The following is a 20,211-nucleotide window of genomic DNA, read 5'->3' as shown; positions in this document are numbered from 1 at the left end:
TTTTTCATCCATTTTCCCTTACAGCACAGTACAAATTGCAGAGCTAAAGAAACTCCTGATTCCAAACATAAAAGCTCAAAGTAATAAGGCCATGGCCTGCAGGATCACTGCTTTGCCTTTCTCATGCTCAGACAATCCTTGCTCTGTTCTGTGCAGAGAAGGAAATTGTCCACCCTGCTCAGACCACATCCTCCCGGATAGATGAGCACCCAACATATCAAAGTGGCTTCCCCCAAAACACTCCCTGAATTTTTAGTTATTTAAAAAGAACAACAGCAAACAAAAGCTCAATTGTGAGTGCATCCTGAACTCCCAATCGTCTAGAAAAGACCTTCCTTCATTCACTGCTGTAGCTTTTTTTATTGCTGCCAGCTACACCGCAGTGCTCCAGGGTAAGTCACAAAATTCTCCATTCTTTTGAGACAGGAATAGTTCAGCTTAGAGAAGGAGCCATTGTCTGTGTGACTAGATACATATACCTGATGTCAGCATTGGCTTTGGGAAATAGGAAACCAAGTTAAGAGAGAAGAAGAGGGAGAACTTCCTTTTAATATAAATACACCCTCATCCACAGGATTTAGTTTAGTAGCTCTGGCAAGAACTCAATAGTAGAGGTACTGCAACAGCACTTTTGCAACCACATCTGGGACTCTCTCATATCAAATGTGGTACAGAGATTGTCATTGGCAAAACCTGTTTTCATGTTAAGCACACAATACAAAGGGTAGGAAGATAAATTAATGATTTGCAGCCACCAAATCAGGACTGTCTTAACGGAGCTGGAGAGCAAATGCAGCTTTATACTGCATGCACAGTGGGAGCAGCAGGTACCAGGCGCAGTGCACACTACTTGAGGGTCTAGTCCCGCGCATCCATGCTTAAAGAGCTTCATATTAACACGGCACACGAACCACTATGTCAGGGTGGGAACAAGCATCACACATCACAGTCTTCATAGAATGACAGAATCATTTAGGTTGAAAAGGACTTTTAAGATCATCAGCTCCAACCTTTATCCTAACACTGCCAAGTCCCTAAGCACCACATCTACATCTCTTTTAAATACCTCCAGGGATGGTGACTCAACCACTTCCCTGGGCAGCCTGTTCCAATGCCTGACAACCCTTTCAGTAAAGAAACTTTTCCTAATATCCAATCTAAACCTCTCCTGGCACAACTTCAGGCCATTTCTTCTTGTTCTATTGCTTGTTACTTGGGACAAGAGACCAACACCCACCTCACTACAACCTCCTTCCAGGTAATTACAGAGAGTGATAAGGTCTCCCCTGAGCCTCCTTTTCTCCAAGACTAAACAACCCCAGTTCCCTCAGTCAGTCCTCATAAGACTTGTTCTCTAGATCCTTCACCTGCTTTGCTGTCCTCTGGATGTGCTCCAGCACCTCAGTGTCTTTCTTGTAGTGAGGGGCCCAAAACTGAAAACAGTATTCAAGGTGCAGCTCCATCAGTGCCAAGTACAGGGGGACAATCACTTCCCTAGTCCTGCTGGCCACACTATTGCTGATACAAGCCAGGATGCTATTGGCCTTCTTGGCCACCTGGACACACTGATGGCTCATATTCAGCCACTGTCAACCAACACCCCCAGGTCCTTTTCTGCCAGGCAGCTTTCCAGCCACTCTTCCCCAAGCCTGTAGTGTTGCATGGGGTTGTTGTGACCCAAGTGCAGAACCCGGCACTTGGCCTTGTTGGACCTCATACAACTGGCCTCAGCCCACTGATACAGCCTGTTCAGATCCCTCTGTAGAGCCTTCCTGCCCTCAAGCAAATCAAGACTCCTGCCCACCTTGGTGTCATCTGCAAATTTAGTAAGGGTGCACTCAATCCCCTCGTCCAGATCATTGATAAAGATATTAAACAGAACTGGCCCCAATACTGAGCCCTGGAGAACACTACTTGTGACCAGCTGCCAACTGGATATAACTCCATTCACCACAACTCTTTGGGCCCAACCTTCCAGACAGTTTTTTACCCAGCAAAGCGCATAACTGTCCAAGCCGCGAGCAGTCAGTTTCTCCAGGAGAATGCTCCAGGGAAACAGTGTCAAAGGCTTTACCAAAGTCTAGGTAGACAAAATCCACAGCTTTTCCCTCACCCACTAAGTGGGTCACCTTGTCACAGAAGCAGATCAGGTTTGTCAAGCAGGCCCTGCCTTTCATAAACCCATGCTGACCAGGCCTGATCACCTGGCTGTCTTGTACATGCCATGTGACAGCACTCAAGATGATCCATAACCTTCCCTGTCACTGAGGTCAGAGTCAGTGACCTCGCTTTCCACTAGCCCATGTATCTGATGCCAGACCACACAGAACAAGAGTTAAACTCTTTTGTCAGACCAGAAAGAGATAAGAATTCCCAACAATCTAAACACAAAACCCTACTCTTTAATACTAAACTCTTGTAGACTGGTTTCTAAGCCAACCTCAATACTCTTAGGAAGGTTTGTGGTGGGAGGATCATATTTTCCAGGTTGACCTCTTTGATTGTGACTCCTGGAGCACAATCAGAGCAATCAGGCAAACTAAGGAGCATACACTGTAACGGCAGGGGATGTGAGGAACTTTGCACCTCCATGTCAGGTCTGCATCTGCAGCTCCCAGTGCCTGTGGTAGCAGAGGAGGCAGATTCTAGCAGAAACAGTGTGGGGATGCTGGGCAAAGTGGTTTTCCACCATAGCAACTGTTTCTATAACAGCATTTTCAGAAACTGGGTATCTTAGGAGGATGTTATACCTCCCTAGTAAGGAGGTAAAGGGAATATAACAGGAACCAAATAAACCTACTCACATGTTCAAAGGCAGAGAATTACAGCCTGTAGCTCTGATACAAAATGGCAGCTCCAAGCCTACAGCTGCCTTCCTTTCCCAGATGTTAATAGTCATTTGCTATAAGCATGCAGCACCCTGGCTTGCGGTCAGGCATCAGCAAAGGCTGGAGAGGTGGTGGATCTATAAAGCAAGCAGAATGCTAGGACCAGGACTTATGTAATTTCCCCCACTTTCCCGAGGTCAAGGACCAGCATTATAGTCTACTGGGAAGTCCGAAGGGGAGAAATTAATAATTAATGCAATTAATAATAATTTGAGTTAATTTTACTATTAGATTTATTGATAATTGCTTGTCCTACAGTTTAAAACCAGTTGTGGATCAAGCCAAGGGTAAATGCATACAATTGTCCCTACACCAGCCTGCCTGATGCAGCCAGAGACACCCTCCAGCTCTGAAGATCCCCATGCTACAGGCACGTCTCAATCACAGCTGCCACAAAACTGCAGCCTGCCAGCCAGAGCTGCAACAGAGACAGAAGGCAGGAGATTCTACAAGCACCATTTTCCTTGCCCCATCTCAGAGACAGCTCAGATTTCAGGCTTCAATCTTCCAGATCAGGTTCCACTAGCTGCTGCTCAGCATTTGCTGCATTTTAGACTTCTAATTCATAGTGTGCTACTTTGAGAAGATAGATTGCCACATTTTCTCCTTTTGTGAAATTTTGGTAAAAAATAGGGCTAGTTTGGGAGAAATGTATTTTCAAAATTTTAAATAAAATGCATATTTTCACTTCAAATTTGTAACCAATGGCAATTTGTTTTTCCCATAAAGAAGATTCAAAACTAAGCTATGGATGTTTAAAAATGGCAATAATTTTACAACAAGTTTTTCTGATTGCTTCCATTTTTTCCCACTTCTTGCAGTCTGTTCCTATTTACACAAAGAATAGGGAAAGCATTAAAGTATCTCACTCCTCCCACCCCTCTCAGAAGGTTTAAAAACCCATATTTTTCAGGAGATAATGAGAACTTACTTGAAAGCTTTTATGGAAAACAGCATTTTATTTATGTTTTTTAGAAGCAACTAAAAATTTCACAAGCAAATTTGAAGAAAATAACTATTCAGCAAAAAGTTTTCCATCAGAGAACTTTGACTAGCAGCGACTGAAGTCTGACAGTCAGAATGCTGTGTGGACATGAACCTATCTTACCTTAACTCAAAAGCACCCGAGTTCCTCCCCCAGACATCTCTTTACTACTGTGCTGTATATAGCTTGAAGCTCAAGAAGTTGGTGTTGAGGCAATTTGACAACAGGCATGTACACCTTAAAAACTTTTTTGAATCTACAGGACATAGTGAGGGGCTACATATTATTACACTGCAATGTCAACCTTCCTCAGCAATTGTCAGGATAACTGGTTTTTGCACTCTGAGAAATGTCTCATTGCCTTGTTGCTGGTTTCCTGGCAATAAAGGCCTTGTCTTAGGAACAAGTTATGCACAGTGAGGTCCTGGCAGACAATGACAGGAAGATTATATTTCATTTAACAGTTTAAGTCCTGAGAAGAATTTTTATGTCTGCATGAAGCAAGATTTATAACTAAAATACTTTGTGATTGGAGGTAACATGCAAAAATACAGCCAGATCTTCTGGGTAATTTCCAACAATTAGAGTGGCTATTTGCAGAGGTCATCTGCTTTCCAAATCTTGCATTTATATCTTTCAGATTCTGCACTGTCTCACATTAGGCAGTGATGTGTTTTCTTCCATGCTGAGGTCAGGCATCTTCATCATTCCTTCTCAGTCTTTCAATCTTGACTTTCACCTCACACCTCCAGTAGCCTTCTCTCTTTTTACTTTATGATGCCTTCCCTTCTTCAAAAAGCCATGACACATCCCTTGTCTACTAAAGTCCAGGGCTGGTTTCGTATGAAACATGCAAACACTTAACCCCTACTTAAATTCATGGCAGTGTGGCACCCACTTCGATTGATGACTAAGGTCTCACTCCATCTTTGAAGCCTTCCTTGCTAAGCACACATTGTATACCCACTGTTTGTATGACTTTTGTCTCTGGATAGGCCTGCTTAGACCATAAACTCTTGCAGCCACAGAGCTTGCTAAGTACATTAGAAATGATAGTGTATGCACTTACAGTGCCCCACAGTTACATAATCTGTCAAAGGCTTATGTGGATGGCAGGACATAAGCAGTAAATTGTAGTCCAGTGGTGGCTGTTCTGTACACAAAGCCATTTCTATTCTGGACATATCAAGAGTTCTACCACTAGTGTTTTCTGGATGCTTCTGTCTCCCTCATGTGAGTTTTGCTATAAGCTGACAGTAGTCATTGTGATGAAGAAAGCCCTACTCAGTTTTGCCAGCACAAGGGGCAGACATAGAAGACTGACAAATTTCCTACCACCTATGGCTTTACTGAAAGACTCTAGTGGGCAACATACGCTATACAAACAACCATGACACACAAAGATGACAGTAAATATCAGTTTTGATCAGTAAACCTCAAAACATGTTTCAAAGGAAAACACTTTTCAGCATTATTAGATCAATTTTGTAGAAGGGAAGCAGGGGTGAGATGCTTTAGACAAGGTCACCCATCAGACTGGTGGGAAGCCTGGGCCAAAAATCAGAAATAGCTCACATCTTCCCAGTTTCCATCCAGTGATCAAGCTGCTAGGCTTCAACCTTTCACATACACAGGAAGGCAGTGAAAGTAAATTTAATCCACTGTGAAATTTTGCACAGCATATTAGTGTAAACAAGTTCAAGGATCCCTCCCAGCCTTTTCTATTTATTTCCCCTCAGCATGGTAGTGTACATCAGGAAGTACCAGGATTTCAAAGGCTTCAAGTAGAGATATGCCAGAGGGCATAACCTAGAGAAAAACGGGACAGAAGTGAGCTACAGAAAACTGCTATCTTAGAGGTTCTCCCAAAAAGAGTAGCAGAGCCATGTAATTTGAAGGATCAGAGAACAGATGCAATGAAACATTTCCTGAATGGTAGTCATGTAGTGGAGAGGCTGAGATAACTCCTATCAGTAGGGGCAGTGGAGAGATGGGTTGTCCCCAATAGCTGTGCTAAGTAAGGAGTACAGGTAGGACTCCACCAAAACCAGAGCTCTTCCTTAGTATGGGCAATCATTTTGTGTCCCACTAAGGGGCTACTTGTCATCAATGTTGTTGTCCTGGATCATCCTTCATTTTAAGGAAACTCATCCTCCCCAGAGGGACTTGAACGGCAGCCCTGGGGCAGCACAAAAAAAAAAAAAAACCCACACTACAAGTCTCCTCCTGAAAGCAAATGGCACCCTGAGTGTAGCAAGAGGGTAGCTGAAGGAGGCTTTCTTCTCTGCTGAACATCCTTTTTTCCATCAACCCCAAGCCAACAGTATGGCTTTCACCTGTGTGAGCTGCTAGTGAATTGTGGCACTGACCAGGAAGCTTCGGGCCTCAATTTCCCATCTGGCATTTATCACATGTTCTGTGATCAATGTATCCAGATGGGAACTCTTCCACAGGTGAGCCACTGTTAGTGAGTGACAAACACATACATAACTTAGGAGGATGAATGGTCTACAGCTTAAAGCAGCCAAATTAGTGACATTGAAGCTCCCAACTTTTCTTTGCAAGTGCCTACAGCTGATTCTATTGAGTTAAGCCAGTGGGCATTTACAAAATTACAGCTATTTAATTTCTGAATCTACTTGCCAAGGGGATGGAAGGAGACAAGAGTTTGATGTGGTGCCTATGGAAGCCAGTTATCATATGTAGATTTACTGCATATTGATTACTCTGTTGCTGCTGCCTGTCTACAGACTTTTACCTTGTAAGTATGAGGTAGTTTATCCTACAGTGGAAGTGGAGCTGATGTTCTGTAAATCCACATCTTAACTAACCTCAGTGTGACTTGCTTATGCTGAGGGAAGGGGAAGGGGAAAGAGGGAGGGAACTACCAGCACTGCAGCCAATCATTTCTAGTTTTTCTGGTTTTAAATCAAAATCAAATAATATCCTGTGTTAGGCTCAGGGTCCACAGAAGCATCTTTATCAAGCAGGGCAGCACTCAGTGGGACTATGTGCATGTCATAATTTGCAATCCAAGTACAGCATTTCAGCAGCTATGACAAATTTTGAAGTGAAACTATCCTACCAGAAAAATGAAATTATATACACTGCAGCCACAACTCCCCATTTTAGGCTGTTAGAATTCCCTGTATTGATCTACATAATATAATATTTCATCTCTGTCCTCCCATGCTTGCTTGAGCAATGTGACAGTTGTTATTGCATGTGGACTGTGTAAAGCACTATACAGACAGCAAGCAATAAGGTACCCTTACAATCTAAAACAAAAGACAACAAATGAACATGGACAGGTTATAGGGGAAATAGCCTAAACATGACAGTAGTGAGGAATAACTGATGACATGACTATATCACATCAGCTTTCTTCACAAATACTCCTTTGTTTAAATAATCTAGCTTGTCAGCAATAAAGGTTGCAAATGAAAACAATGCTGTGTGTCTGCCTACCTTCAGAGGGAATTCTAGTCTGCTACAGCTTTTCCCTGTAGGGATGATTTTTTTACTCTGTATCTGTACTCTTTTGCTGTGGAATGCCCAGTCTGAGCCCTCTTAATTTGGCAAATATGACTTCATCTTCCAACACAATTAAGTCATAGAAAGACTTTCTGAATAAGAATTGGCCCAATATTTGTTTGCAGATTTGGACCAGCCCTAGAACATAGACAGAGATGAATACATCCATCTCTGTTATACCCAGCACAATTTCCTTGACTTCAGCAAGCCTCTCCCAATTTATGCCAGTTCAAGATCCAGGTCACAGTCTGCTATGATGGCATCAGGAGCAACCAAACAGAATTCTTGCATGCAGAAAATGAACTGGTGTCCCTCCTTGGCTGGTCCCACTCTGTCAGATTAATGCATGGATTAATGGGACATGAGGACAAGGACTCTCACATTTCACTCTCAAAGGAAAATGTAACAGAAAATAATTCCCAAAATAACCAGACTGGCAGTAGAAGCCTACCAGAAATCAAGGTCTTAGGGCAATTCTGCTGCAATGTTGCTGGGACACCTACAGGGAAATTTGGTATGTTTTGCTATATGCTCATCCTGTTGGACAGCTCATGTCTCTCTATCTCTACCTCTTTTAGCACACAGGCTTCTCTGGTTCTACTGAATTTGGCATTTTCTATGAAATCGTCTGCCCTGTCACTGGATTTCACATAAATATGAGGCTTTACACTTCTTCTATAAGTAGGCTATTCTACTTAGGTGCAAAATATTCCAGGCTCACATAAGCTTTTCCTGGGACAGTGCACCTTTCTCTTTTAAGCAACCTTATTTCTTCATCTTACTTGGAGAAATAAAGAGAATGAGTAAAGTTACCAGGGCCAGAGATCTCAGGAATTTTAATCCATATCATATTTGGTAACTACTTTTTAAACTGACAGTGAAAGGATTACCTGAATCATGTATCCTCAGAGAGGAGAGAAAGGGTCATAGGGAAGGGTTCTGGATACAGCTGGCTGAACAGGTACTTCAGGAAGGATACAAGAAGCAGTGGTGAGTACTGGGATCTGGTAGTTCAGAAACACAATACAAGACTTCTCCAAAATCAAACTGAATTAGATTTGGCAAAAGAAATGGAAACCAAGGACTTCACAGAAAGGGTTTTTCCATGTTTGAAAGGAAAGCAAAAAAGGAAGAAATGGGTCCACAACAAACACGAGGTAAAGATTTACAGTGATTGAGATAGGACCTCGAAATAGAATAAGTAGTCTACCTCAGTTTTTCTTAAAGATGATAATAATGAAAATAGAATCAAAATAATGTTTGGAAATACAAAGAGGACATGAAATTACCAGTTTCATGGCAAAGAAGTAAAACTCTACCTGTTTGGTTTGTGCCAGTCAGAGAGATTGGGCAATCCACATATGAATCCACAAACTTGGCTTCAAGGACTTGTAGTTGGTTTCTTGATTATCTAACTGCTAGAAGGAGATTTTCAAAATTGTTTCTAGGCAGCTACAGGCCGGTTATTTTGGCCTCACCCATGTGCAGGATTTCACAATCTTTAAAAAAAAAAAAAAAAATCCAAGACAAAGATAAATCAAAGGTAGACTTTCCCAAAACTAGTTCTAGAATATTACAATAACTGTTTGATAAGCTAACCTGCAAAGGAACTGGAGTAAATCTCATCTACCTGGACTCGAAGTCAACCAGCTGCTATGGTGCTAAATTGGAAGTTGTTAGTCAAGCTGAAAAAAAAGGGGGTTAGGTCAGGAATTGCAAGAACTGCTGACAGGGGAAATGACAATAGGTAGTACTGAACAGGGAAATATGAAGGTGGAGGGAATTTACTAGCAGATTCCCACCAGTCTTGCTCTGTGTTTCCGCTTATGAAATTACACTTAAAATGTAACAGAAATTGGCCAAAGGCAGGAATGGAAGAATCATCATGAATACACTGGAGGATCACACAGTCAAGGCAAGCAGTTAAACTAATAAGAGTTGTGGCTTTAAGTCAGGAGCTAATCAAAAGAAAAGACAGAGCATGTTGTATTAGTTGCTCAGCAGATGACACCAACAAAAAGCAGGAACAGGAAAAAAAACATCATTGCAACACATGAAGTCCTGCCTTTCCAGTAAGAGAGGAAGCTGTTAGGCCATTACAAGAACTCTCCCCTGGGATAAAGAAGACAGTTCCTGTCACCTATAGTCAAAGATCTAAGATCAGACATGGTATGAAATAGGGCTAACAGTATGATCAGAAAGAGAAAAATCTATCCTAGAAGGGGAACCTAGTTTAGAAAAACTAAAGGGAAAAGGGATATGATTGTTTCCCATACAAATCTTAGGTGATTAACATTAAGGAAAGAACTCACATGCATTAACATTTAAGCTGAGGAATAAAGAAACATTTCTAACCACAAGTGCTGGACTATGAAACAACTGTTAGGTAGCAGTGATTCCTAGTCTATTTTAAAGTGAGTTTAATCAGTCAGTGAAACAGTTAATGTCTTTGACAGCACAAACCTGGACTTCTTGACACGGAAGATTTATTCCATGCCTTTGCTTTCATGTTTCTGGACTTCTAAACGCTAACTGAATCCATGTTTCCACCTGCTGGCTTGAAACATTTGTTCAATAATGATATTCTTCGAACATTTATCATTGTCATCTTTTCATTAAGTACTGAATATGGGATTACAGCTCTACCAAAGAAAGAAAATATTTAGGCACTTCCCATCTAAACAGAATGCTCTTTCATCCATTTATATAGGTTTTTCTCTCAAAAGGAATCTCAAAACACTTAAATGCCATGCACTGCTTTACTATAAAAAAAAAAAAAAGATTTACCAATTATAGCATGCAGCTCCTCTAGGGTGAAATGTGTCAGCTGTTTTAACAGCACACAATAGACATGCATAACAGACAAGAGCATATCCTACTGAACATGGAAAGGAGATTTTCTGGTAGACAGGCTGGGACTACACTAAACTTGGACTCTGTCCAGGACTTCACATCTAACACCAACAACTGGTCCCATAATGTCTCTGAATCATCAGGGAACTTTGTTTTAGGCTACAGCCAAATGAGGCCCTCTGTCCCAGACAGCAGGATGGCACATAAATGGTCTTTAAAAAAATCTGATAAATGAGCATTAGGACCTAGGACCACTGCGACGCAGGATAAGGCTATTTTTCTCAGTTTACAGGCTTAGAGTGTCTAAGTGACTTCCCCATAGTAGCAAAGGAAATCTGTGATGGATTGAACCCCAGTTTATAGTCTAGATGTTCCTCCTTTAGCTGTTCACGAAGCTGCCCATTGCTGTGAAGAATAAATATGAGGTTTATCCATGGCAGTGAAAACCTCCCATACTTACAAAGTGTCTCTACACAAAAACCGAGACTAACTGCTTGGGTTTCAACAACATCTATTTTACCATCTCTAGTAACTGAAGCACTCAAGGAGCCTGTTCTTTCAAAACAAGCTGCCTCCTTACATTAGTTTCCATGTGAGCCTTGAGATCCATTTGTCTATGTACCATTTAAACACAATAGATTTACTTTTAGTCCAAACTATGCCACCACAAGTAGTGAATGTCCTCCACCATAGCTAAAATAAAATTTTGCACTTTCATGGCTTTACCCATCAAAGAATCATAGAACGGTTTTGGTTGGAAGGGACCTTAAAGATCATCTAGTTCCAACCCCCCTGCCATGGGCAGGGACACCTTCCACCAGACCAGGTTGCTCAAAGCCCCATCCAACCTGGCCTTGAACACTGCCAGGGAGGGGGCAGCCACAACCTCTCTGAGCAACCTGTTTCAGTGTCTCACCACCCTCACAGTGAAGAATCTCTTCCTTATATCAAATCTAAATCTACCCTCTTTCAGTTTAAAGCCATTACTCCTTGTCCTGTTACTACATGCCCTTGCTCCTCCCCATCTTTCCTGTAGGCCCCCTTTAGGTACTGGAAGGACTGGACTGCTATGATGTCTCCCAGAGCCTTCTCTTCTCCAGACTGAACAAACCCAAGTGTCAGCCTGTCTTCATAGGAGAGGTGCTCCAGCCCTCTGATCATCTGTGGGGCCCTCCTCTGGACTCATTCCAACAGGTCCATGTCCTTATCAGAAGAGCTCCAAATGCTTCCCAAACACTAATGCATCAGCGGGGTCCATCAATCAGACCTACCCCATGACAACAGTGTATATAGACAGTGACTGAAATCTCCCCATGGTCTCATGAGGGGAACACTATTTTCAACCTTGTTTTAGAGATGGGGTAAGAGATCCAAGAACTTTACTGCAGAACAGAGTTGAACTCGGATTACTCAAGCCATATGCAAAGTTTCTAACTAGTGAACCAGCCTGTCCTTCACTATAAAAGAATAGATAGCAAGATGCTCAGATGACAGTGTTATACTTCTCTAAATTTCATATTTCTTCAGATTATTTGAAACACTGATGTTCCCCAATGTCCTTCCACAGCCTAACTCCTCCTCTCCCCTCTACTCCACTTTCAAATTCCACTGCTTTTGAAAATGTCACTGTTCACTTGGTGACACATCCCAGCCATGTGGGGTGGCAGCTGAGTCATCTCCCTGCTGTGAACGAGGTGTGATGGTGACAAGCACCTTACAACTGCACAATCCTTTTTTGGGCACATTGTGTTGGAGGCTGCTCGCCGGTTCTATACAAAGGGATGGGTGGGAGGAACAAATCGGGGTGGAAGAACTCCACACACATAAAGGAGAATGGAGGGATTGGAGGTGGCCCTAGCAATCAAATTACATCTTCAAGCAGAGTTGAAAACTAAAGGGCACCTAGAGAACCAGGCACAAAGACTAAAAAAACAGGAGTGAGTCAGACTCATTGGGGTTGACATTCTGCTGATATCTACTGTAGGCACTGAATTAAGGATCTCCACATCTCTTGAAGCATCTATGCTTCTCCACAGACTTTGTGGAGATACTGGGAAGTAGCATCACATTTTTGGCACTGATGCCAGCTTAAAATGCTCCCCTCTTTACCCCACCAATTCTATTTCTTCCAGTTCTTGAGATGGTTCACCTTCTTCTGAGGTATGCTAATAAGGCTGTTCGTGGGGCTCTGCTGGAAACTGGACAAGTAAATTACCCTAATTAAAAATGTCCTTTTTGTGAGGGGAAAAAGGGCCAGAAATCCCACCAGCCATCTTCACTGTTCAAGATAACAGACCAGTACCTCAGATTCAGTTTTGCAGATTGCCTACAATTCCCAGACAATTTTCTGTTTGACTATGCCCTCATACCCATATCAGAGAATGTTTTACAAGGCAGATGATCATACAGCATCCAGGATAATTACTACTGCCTAAAGAGCAATGGAGAAGCATTAAAGAATCAGACTGTTCAGTCTAAGCTGGACTTTGATGAGTAGGTGGGAAAAAAGACCTTCCAAACAGGTGACAGTAGGTTATCCCAAGTACCCTACTTACATGTGACATGCATGATTTTGCCTTAGGTCCTTGAAGCACTAAGCCCCATATGTGCCATTTTGTATGAGGGAACCTGAATCTCTGGTGCAAGCCCTGGTGTTGAACATCGGTCACGAGAACTCATCTCCTACATTGCTGCCCCGCGTGACGTTCCAGTACACCTGGAATAGGGAAACCTTGCCATGCATCTCTACTCATTAGATCCTTCTCTTTAAGAGTCTGTCAATTACCTAATCAATCAATTGGCAGAAAACCTCAGTAAGGGAGCATTAAATCTACACTCCAGTAATCCTGGACCTGCAAGAGTGGTTTCAAGACATGTAGCCAAAAGCAGGCTTGATTTCATCTCCTCAGAAATGAGTGCTTCTACCCAAGTGTGTGGCACTTAGATCCTCATGATATTATTATACTCTGCCACATTCCTTGTTCAGGTATGCTCTGCATTCACATTGTACCTGCACACCATGGAGAAAAAATGTTATTGTCCCTTGTCTATACTTTCCAAAAGGTTCTTTTAATGAAGGGCTTCCATTGCTAGTATGTCTCTATTTGCTGCAGGTCAAAGACAGAGGCTGGTGAATCTTGCCTTGAGAAGCAGAATTATATTTTCTGCTCAACCAGTAGCAGTCTGTGCTTTAAGACCAAACACATGGGGCAGTCCATGTAGCTACACAATGCAAGGAAGTCACTTGATGAAGAACCACGTCATAACTAGATTTAACATGTACCTACATCACACCTAAAGCTTTGATGTAAATCTGTTCTGGTATTGCTACACAGGGAGCAGGTAATAGTGCACATTGACATGACCTCATGCATCTCTGAGAACTACTTGTCAGCTGCCCAAAAACTTGTCACTGGGTTCAAGGACCTTCCTCTATCCCATAGCTACACCTCTCCATTGATTATGGTCTTCCTTATTAGTAGGAAAATGTTGAGCCATCTGTTCCACCAAAAACCAGAAAACTAACATGTCTAGATCCTTCCCTCTCAAGGATAGGTTTGCTTCTGAAGGTTGGCCTCAGCAAGATTGCAGATCAACTATGTACATCTACTTTGTTCTATAACGCTCAGAAGTCTGGCAGTTGTGTTTCCTAGATTTGAAATTATGCTTTTATGCAAAATATTGTCCAGATAGTGTGGTATCTGGTTAACCAAAGAAACAAACCTGGAACTTACCACTGAATGGTAACCTTCTTGCACATTTATTTGTACCTCTTCTCTCTGAATTATGAAATATATAAGAAGGATAATAGTTCCAGATGGCATAATGATGTCCTGAAAATAATATTTCTTGAAGACTTCTGGAAAAACTTTCATTTCCTCTTGAGCCTGCACCATAAAAGATGTATATACTCCCACAAATTGGTCCACCAAGTTACTGGGCCTTTTATCAGCCCACATTATGACTATCGAAAAAGGAACAGGGTAACTACAAGCAATGCTAGAGTGTCACTGACAACTAAGGACAGGAGGCTTTCTCTGCCCTGTTAGTGTTCACCACTTAATTATAGACCCATTTACCATGTCATGATGACCTGAAGACCCTTATCAGATGAAACTAAGCATCAGTTATTCTCCTCTTCTATGGTCTACTTCAAGTCAGCTCAGAATCAATTTCAAATGCTTTTAAAGTAAACCCTGTACAGGAATCATTTATCATCACTTCCTTGCAACTTGAGTTGAGCAATTTTTACTGTGGAGGCCATACTAAATATCTGCAATAGGTTTGACCTCACAGGATACATCCCTTATGTAGTCTTTGTCCAGTTCACCTTCGGGGAGGGGAATAGAAAAAAAGCATAAGAGCAAAAAGGCGAATTCAGTGCATTGAAGCACGTTCTCCCTGGAGTAATTGTCTTGGCTGCACAAAAGCAGAGAGAACCTATTTCTGAGGCTTCTGTAAGAATCCCAGCTTAACAGTTGACCCTTTCATACAGCCTAGTTACAAAAAAGAGCTGCTCCATCATTCACACATCACTTCCTCACCTTTGGCTGAAGTAACTGGAAAGGGATCAATGACAAAGATAAAACCTGAAATAGCAGACATGTATTCCCAGAAGGCCCAGGAGTTACATTTTACTTGTATTTAAAAAGCCTTGAGAAACGTTAACTATAAGTCAATACAGACAGTGAAAGAAATACAGCTGGACTGGCCCTTGCTCCCAGGAGCAGGCAGATAAGACAAGGGCACAATGCTCATGTAGTAAAAAGAGATCCACAGCAAAGTTAATGCCTCTCTCAAGCTTGCAGCAGGCCACAGAGTAATTGTGAACCCGGCATGGTGTGTGAACTGTTGTAATCTGGCTAAAAGCAATCACTTAATTCTGCATGCATGAGTGCATTTAGCACCACTAAAGACACAGCGTGATAGTAAGCATCAAAGGAGCAACTGTTCTAGCAGCCAGCTTCTTTAAAGCCAGAGTCATAGTCCTGGAGAACTGCCCACATGCAGGTCTCATGCAAGCAAGTCAGCAGACACAGCACCAAGCCTGCAGACTGCATGAGAGATTGCACAGCAGGAGAGGGGCATGATGACTTCCCGGATTTCCACCATCCCAGCCAAACCAGAGGACCCAACTCAAGCCTATAAGCTTGATAGCAGGCCATTACTGACAGCACTAACAGTTTTGTTGCCCTGATATAACTGCACAATTATAGGCACACAGATGCTGCCTCCTGGTCAAAGAGCTGCAACTATAAGCTCTCAAACCAAAAGTAAAGAACAGACAGAAGCCTGGAGAATGCCGAGGAGAATTGCATTGGCTGCAGGCAATGGAACTGCAATGCATCCTCACTAATGACCCTGTTTTGATGCAGTCCTCATAACACTCCCTTTAATTGGAGCATAGACTGTGGGGCTGAACCTAGAACACGGGAATTTTACTTAAAAGGTGCAGATTGTTGCTTACAGAGACCCAAGCTGAGGGTTACAGGTCTGGTACTGTTCACCAGGGTCCCATCCTACTCTCTCTTCCCAGCTAGAAACAACACTGTCAGCACAATACGGATCTGCAGCAGTGTGCTGCAGCTCCTAAGAAAGTGAGTCTCTCCTGGAGCCATGTGAGGATGAGTGTAGTATCCTCCACACAACCTGGACACTGACCTGTGTACATAACAAGAACTGTTCTTCCAGCAGCCCCACTGCTGCCCTACAACAGTACTGTAAGTGAGCCACTCCAGAGTGACCTACCTGCTAGGAGACAGATAGCAGACAACTGCACACTCACTCCCAACAGTTGTGCAGAGTCCTGCCTCCATCCCAAAGCCTTCTGTCCAGGGCTGAAGCAGCTGAAAGTCGACATGCCCTGCCATAATGCTTAGCGGAGCTCACTGACCACTTCACACACAGGATCCCTGCACATCTTGGGAGAAGACAACATTAAGCCCTGTGGCACCTTTGTATGGACAAACATCACTGAAGAACCACAAGGTTCCCAGCAGCACCTGCTAGAGGACCCAGATCCATTACATTTTGAAACTCTATATAATGTCATCCCCAGTCCTCAGGAATTAGTCTTCAGTGTTTACAGCCCTATAAATACACCTGTTAAAAGACTTCTTAATTTTCTGTGCTTTTTATGTCACATACCTCATCAAACCTGGTAAATTTATTCTATAGTCCCTTCTGCACCCTCTCTCTCTCTCCCTCTTCAAGATAATTTTCAAATGAATTTTTTCCAACATCTGCTCCTGTTTCTGTATCACTGCTGTAAATGGGATTTTTTTCTTGACATCAAGAGAAGCAAAATAGGGCTTCTTAAGATAGTTTTCTGGCTGATTACACAGAAGTAGTGCAGTAGTCATAAGCAACAGATAAGTAGCTTTAGCACATCATAGTTTCGCTTCTTTGGGCTGTAGAACAGCATAAATATGTTAATACACCCAACTCTGTGCTGCTCCTTGTCCTGCAGAGCTGCACAGAGGCCTCAACTCTCGGCTGCAAACACATACACACACCTTGGTGGAAAGGGTTCCTGCTCTGCCTTCCCCAAGGACCACGACCGCACACCTGGCACCAATGCCACAGCCACACAACACTCCTAACACACCCTGGGCCACCGCTAAACCACAAGGCCATGGAGGCCTGGCAACTGCGGACATGTCCCTCAGGGGCTGCTGCGGCCATTCCAACAGCTGTACAGCCGTTGGCAGGTCAGTAATGTGGCCCAGGTCACTTGGATCTGAAGAGGACTGGCCATAAAGAGTAGTGTTCAACTGTCTGCCTTGGCCACACTTCCCATCCAGCTCGTGCCTTCTTTGAGACATACTCCCTCCCCGAACACACCCACTCACTGAATTTTTCTCCTCAAGAAAAAAAAAGAAAAAAAAGGAAAAAAAAAGAAGGATGCTCTGGTGTTCCCTTGTGTCCATGTTTAGGTAGCAAGCAAGAAAGAAGCTGGAAAAACCCTGACTCCAGTCAGGTCAAAAATAAACTTTTGCAAAGGTTTTCAGGCAGACAGTACTTGGAGAATATTTTCCTGAACACAAAATGTCTTCATTTGCTGGCAGCACAGAAACCATAAATTTTACACATCGCAAAAGCACACAAACTACAGTCCCGGTCAAAGGGGCAGGGATGGATAGAAGGATGAAGAAAGGTTCAGTAGAAGCAGAGCCCTGGTCTGGTTTTGGCAGGTTCAAAAATCTGCTGTAGAATATTATCATATGAAGTGTTATATATGTGTGCATAGAGATATGTATTTCTTTCCTTTGTGACCATTATGAAATTGTCATAAAATAAAGTGTTTGTCAGTAAGTAATTCTTCTAGAGAATAATTTACAGTTACATACATGAGTCATCTACTAAAATGCAGTTGCATCTAGACCTCCATTTCTGTGCTAGTTCATAAGATTTTCATGCAGTAGAATAATTTTGCTTGTATTCCTACAACTGCAGGCAAATGTTTAAATATTTTACAAATAGAAACCCATTTTGAATGAATTTTTTAAGCCAAGATGTAATGTTTCCATTCCTATTTGCTTTGAAGAGTTTCATACAGTTAAATAATGCCCCGGCTGGGGTTTGAACTGAGAAAACAATTGCTCTTTTAGCTGTTACAGATACAGAAAATTCTGCACTGAATGCACACAATTACTTTTGAGATTCTGGTTACACTGGAAACACTTAATTACAAACATATTTCCATTTTATATTCCCTCACTATCTGCTTTCCAATTTCACAGAATTCCCAACATGCCCTCACACAAATCTGAGAAATTCAGAGGTGCAGACCATATCTGTATGAAAAGTCTTAATGAGGTGCCTGAAAGGAAGGAGCTGGCTGACAGACATTAAGCTATTTCTATATAGATTTTGCATCCATGTCCTTTACCTGATGAATGGCTACACAAGTCTGAACTAGGAGTTTCCTTGAAAACACAATCTGAAACTAAGAAATTGACAGGTAGTTTGAAAATGAAAAATATACCCTGGAAAATGGATCAAGCTGCGTGTTCCTCAAACTGTACAAAGCAACAAAGCAGAGAACTGCTAAACCAAGTCCTGCACAATGTTTGAAATAATCCAGGTAGAAACTTCTTAGAATCTGCTGAAGTAAACAGAAAGGAAGCCTTTGAGATTACAGTCTTCAGCCCTTATATTTTCCACTATTTTCTCAGCCCTTTGCCAGAAAGAATCTGCACTAAGTAAGAGGTTGTCCTCATCTTGAAGTCCTTTGAGCACTTTCAATTCCTGGCTTTTGCAGGGACATAGAATCTTAGCAAAGCCCTTGAGGTCTCCTCTATTCTGTGGTACTTTGCCATTCAAAAAACCTGGGTATTTAGTACCAAAAGTGGGACAATGAATTAGAGTCTTTGTGGAGAAGTGATGGGAAGGAAGAGTGGGTTTTCTATCATCCCTGAAGAGCAAATAGCTATAACATTTGCTATGAGTAGAAGCAACTGGATTTGATGACCATCCAGTCACATGTTCCTAAGTTAGCATTAAGATTCACAGTATGAGAAGAGGATACACAAATCTGCCAGTTTGCTACAGAATTCCCCTCTGATGTTCAAAACATTTTTACTTTCAAGAACCAACTTTCACAGAATAATTTATATTCTTTCTTTCTTATATGCTTCCTTGCAAACACTGAAATCAATCACGTCTAGAAACCATCAGATTCAAATAGGAGAGGATTATGTAATAGTGTGTCATTAGTGAATCAATATTGGCTGACCAGACCATGTGCTTTGTCAAAGCTGCACTGATTTCTTTAATACCATACTGTTGCAGCTGGCCTGCCTAGCAGATCCATCTGTGTTGCAGTGTCTACAGCTGAGGAGGAGATGGTTTTCCAGTCATATAGACTGACTTAATAGTAACAATGAATACCTGTAGAGCAAAGAGTATGTTATTGAGCAAAGAGAACATTTCCAGGATTCTGCTTTACTCTTTGTAAAAGTGCACTGTGCCCATACAGCTACATTCACTCTAGGAGCATTCTACCACTACATAGTATTACTAAGGAGTTCCTACACAGGTATAGACTCACCTCATTGCTTGCTAGGCTGCAGGATGGTTGGTAGGTTTTTCCCCCCTCATGTCAAGTTTCCACTCTTTATCTGAAACACCATTGCCCTCCGTGTGTTGTGCCCAACTTCGGCAAACCCCACTGCTACAGTAGGTCCTGCTTCCTCTGGCTGGACACACACAGTTGTTGAAATACCTCATGAAATCCTCTCTTCTTAAAGAACAAGAAGCTACACGCACTTAGTACACCATAGCCACATCACTCTTAACTGGAAACTGAAGAGCAGCACATCTCTAGGGTATGATCATAAAAGTTTCAGCTTTGGCCATCAAGAAATGGTGCTTATTGTCCATTGGATACAAGAGGGAAATAAAATAAAATTTTATAAAATAAAAAGTCTGGATTGTTCACCACTGGGAGTTTTGACTTTTAAGTAAGGGAATGATTAAAACTTGTCCTCCTACTCCTTTATGGCATGCCATTTATGAGATATATTGAAGAAAAACAGTTCAGAAGATAATTATATGAAGGACAATATTATATATTTATTAACAGATCTTAGTGTCAAGTTGCAGAATAAAAGCACATAGCCTAGCAGCAAAGACCAGACCCAGCAAGAGTTGGGAATGAGAGCCATTTCACACAGGAGTGTTATGTTCTAGGCTTAAGAGTGGTGTCAGATACTCCAGCAGTATCTTACCAAATAGAGCCACAGAGCCAAATCAGGGTGCGACATGGGAGCGAGATTGTTATTTCTAGGCAGAGTACAGGCTGGTGGCAGGCAGAAGGACTCCATGTGCCAAGCAAAACTAGTTAGCCAACTGTCTCTGCTCTTTGAGTGTGAACATGTTGCTTTTCTTCTGCTTGGACGATTTCTTTTTTTTTTTTTTTTTTTTTATAAATAATGCTGTCCCTAACCT

This window comes from Strix uralensis, chromosome 7 (assembly GCF_047716275.1).
Source record: "Strix uralensis isolate ZFMK-TIS-50842 chromosome 7, bStrUra1, whole genome shotgun sequence".
NCBI lineage: Eukaryota > Metazoa > Chordata > Aves > Strigiformes > Strigidae > Strix > Strix uralensis.
The sequence above is the reverse complement of the archived record's forward strand: the minus strand, read 5'-3'. Positions refer to the sequence as shown.